The sequence below is a fragment of the Rhagoletis zephyria genome, unplaced genomic scaffold (genome assembly GCF_001687245.7).
Source record: "Rhagoletis zephyria isolate East Lansing unplaced genomic scaffold, Rhagoletis_zephyria_1.1 Rzeph_scaffold_33676, whole genome shotgun sequence".
NCBI lineage: Eukaryota > Metazoa > Arthropoda > Insecta > Diptera > Tephritidae > Rhagoletis > Rhagoletis zephyria.
This window is the reverse complement of record NW_016190731.1, coordinates 1-3,703: the sequence shown is the minus strand read 5'-3', so window position 1 is coordinate 3,703 and position 3,703 is coordinate 1. Positions and strand designations below refer to the sequence as shown.

At 34.1% G+C, this 3,703-nt stretch overlaps 1 long non-coding RNA gene across 1 annotated transcript; it reads right to left on the bottom strand.

Annotated features, from left to right (window-relative positions):
- Positions 1 to 1,349: 1,349 nt before the first annotated feature.
- Positions 1,350 to 3,703, bottom strand: LOC108354142 (uncharacterized). Its single transcript, XR_001846495.1, has 3 exons — positions 3,680 to 3,703; positions 3,555 to 3,610; positions 1,350 to 1,431 (listed from the first exon to the last, which is right to left on the bottom strand). It is a non-coding gene; the product is annotated as an uncharacterized LOC108354142 (long non-coding RNA).

Below are 3,703 nucleotides of genomic sequence, written 5' to 3'. Positions count from 1 at the left end.
TCTATATAAAAAGATGGTCGAAATTGAGATCCTTCAACATTAAAATTCATCTAAAATTAACTGTATACAAAATTTGTCAGTTCAAAGAAAGTACACACTTGCTGAAATCCTGTTCTTCACATGTCTAGTTCTCTTTTCATTTATCCATTGTGCCTCTTCTTCAAGGTCTTCATACATATTATTGTAGGTTTATATACAACTAGCTGAGAGTTATTAGTTATTTATCTAAACTTAATACGAAGAAGGAATGTATTATATTATGTAAAATCATAGGCAAAAAGTATGCACGAAATGCTTTTACAAGTAAAGTTAAAAAAAAAAAAGGAACAGTCCAGCGCCTTCGTCTTGGTCTGCAGGCTGTATCGGAGATACACCCGCTAAATTTAAACGTAGAATACGTGGTATGGTTAAGAGCATATCCAAGTCAAAAACGAAAGCACAAACTAAGAAAAAAATATCGATAACAAAAGCGATAATAAAATCGATAACAAAATCGATAAAAATATCGATAACAAAATCGTTAACTAAATCGATTACAAAATCGATAAAAAATCGATTACAAAATCTATCGAAAAATCGATTACAAAATCGATAACAAAATCGATTCCAAAGTCAATAACAAAATTGATAACAAAATCTATCAAAAATCCATTACAAAATCGGTAATAAATTCGATAAAAAAATCGATAAAACTATCGATAACAAAAGCGATGGCAATATCGATAGCAAAATCGGTAAAAAAACCGATAAAAATACCGACAACAAAAGCGATAACAATATCTATAGAAAAATCGATAAAAATATTGATGACAAAAGCGACAAAAATATCGATAACAAAAGTTTAGGCAAACGTTTAACATTTTGTGTTTCGAATAGTATACTTTTTTTTAAAACATAAACGGTTACACGTGCTGTAATAGAGACCAATAGGTGGTGGATATGTTTTAATGACACTCGTTAACCATATCCCATATTATATTTTGAAGTCGTGAACCAACTATTGGAACAAAATAAAAAGCTGTATTTAATATTTATCTATTATTTTATCTCAAAAACGACGAAAACATCGAAGGAATTGTACGAGCGCCTTTCTTAATTTATTTTTGCATTACGTTGCCAATGTGATAGTTGAACAGAGTATGGCGAAATTTAATTTCTTTGGAATTTTAATATTAATATCTAAATTGTTGTAGACATCAGACACCGCTTATTATTTTCGTTTAATTTTTTAGTTCTATATTTTTGGTTGCTGCATTTTTTACATTGATGTAAATATATTTATGTAAGCTTCTTCGTGTCGCTTTTAATGTAAATATTATTTAAAATTTTAATACATATTTTTCTCATTAGTCGTTTAAAGTATGTGTATGTATGTGTGGTAGTAGAAAAACGTTTTGCTTGCAACAAAATGTGTTGGTTATTTTTTCCATACTGGAAGATAGAGAAATAAATAAAAATATAGTACAATAATATTTTGTAATGAAATTAAAATACCTTTAAAGTGCACAAAGGAAAATTTACAAAGCCACAGGAAATACGCATGTATAAATGTTAGAGTGCACAGATGTGTGTTTATAAATGGCATATGTAAATGTTAGGTAAATGGAAATGCAAAAAGAAAATAAAGGTCAAATAAAATGCTAATGCCAAGCCAAAGAGGGAAAATCAGTTTAAGCGTGAGCATAAAAATTTAACTTTTTAAGTTACTTTTGCATTTTTAAAACGTATTAAAACTTAAGAACTCAATACATATTTGTTTTAAATTGTAAGAGTTAAGCCTTTATTTTGTATGAATAAAAAATTAAATATTTAAGAATCGTAAATATAAATTTAAGCGCGATAACATAATTTCCCGGTATTTATATTCAATGGATTGCCTTTTTTTATAAATTTTTGAAGGAAACTAAGAAAAATTCAATTACGAGACGCTTAGGAAATAACTAAGAACTTAGCACAGCCAAATACCCCAACTGATCTTCAGCCAAGGTACTCTCATAAAATCTTTTTTAAAACTTGTGTGCTTTTATAACCTCTATTCAAACATGTTGAATTAATAGTCCTTTCACAGAAATAAACCAGGGGCGTAGAATGGACCCGACTGAGACACAACGGATGTATTGTTAAAATGACTACAATAATCTTTAGTTTCCTCTTTGGGGAGATTAACTAGGATCCTGTATCTCTTCAGTTTGTTAAGCTTTTGACTTGGCGAAGTCATGTGTTGCTTACCAGAGTTGTTCTCTCATTCCTATTATCTCTCTTTGCTCTTCGCTGACTGTGTTTGAACCTACTGCAAGCAATAGCTTAGACACTGTAGGGAGTTGAAGCCGCTGCCTTGTATTCTAAGCCGTCCGCTACCTCGGCTCCCTTATTACCTTGTGCTCATAGCAGCTGACAACCATATGATTATTTTCAGCAAGGGCGGTAAGCTTAGCAATGCACTCAAGTACCAGAGAAGATTTAACACACACGGCCTACCGCAAAGTATTCGGGAGCTTTAGATTAGTCTATGTAACACTATAGTGGTTGCCAAGCTAATTTCCTGTGGAGCTCCATTTTAAATTTCTTCTAGAAGCTTGGATACTAGCATTTCCGTGGTCGTAGCTGATAAGAACTTGCTTGGCTGCAGGCTGTATGGTGATGTGCAGTGGCTCGGGCCCGATAATCACCTCCAGTGATGTCGTAGGGTGTGCGCATTGCGTTGAAGCTTTGTGAGAGACATAACTCTCTCGGTGGCTAAGGTAGCCCCAGGAAACGTACTGTTTTGATGAGGTTGGACCAAAGAGAAAGGGGCGTTAGTTGAATAGTTTTAAAGGGACATGTGAAGACGTAGTTATTGTCATGAATGCAATCTTCACATACAGGACAAAACTTTAGTCGAGTCTGGATAGGTAAAATTTGAACATGCTACAGTACCCAGACGTAACTGTAGCAGAGTAACGTGGATCTCTCGGGGAAGCGGTTGTTGTTGAAGCGGCTACTAAACCACGCGCGGGTTGGCTCATTCATCAACGTTGTCACCAGGCAGCTGAAACTTGGTGGTGATTGAACTCCTTGACGACATTCAAGAAGCGAGAGCTGATAAAGGTGGTAATGNATGCAGTTCTGGATATCGCCCTTCAGTTCACAGAGTTGTCTTCTGGCGTGACAAATAATATGAGTAATAGTCACCTTTTCGCCTTTCGCAATTGTCGTTAAAACAAACTACCGCTAAATCGATACCATAACAGAAACTTGTTTATAGTGTTGATATTAAAAAGCTATTTCTATTTGTATAGGGAACAATGTCTAAGCAAATGGTAAAAAAAGTACAATTGTTGTACAAGGGTTTGAAAAGTAATCCACGTGAACTAGGAGAGTGAGGAACAAGCTATTTAAAAATTGCGAGCATTATAATATTTAAAGAATTTAGGGGTAATGAGCTAAGTAAAGTCAACTGTAAAACACATTCCAAACCAAATGAAACGAGAAAGCTGGAGCAACTTTCAGGCTTCAACTCAAACTAATCGCGCGCATAATGAAAATATAAGTACCAACAGCATTTCAGTGCTTACCTTCTTCATCCGCATTGAGCAAAGGATCGAATGCCTCCAACACACTAACGCGCGAGCTGTAAATAAACGCATTGATTAGAAAAACAGTAAACACCTTTTAAAAGAACTCATTGCATGCAACATACTCATCCTCCTGATTAAGATCAATC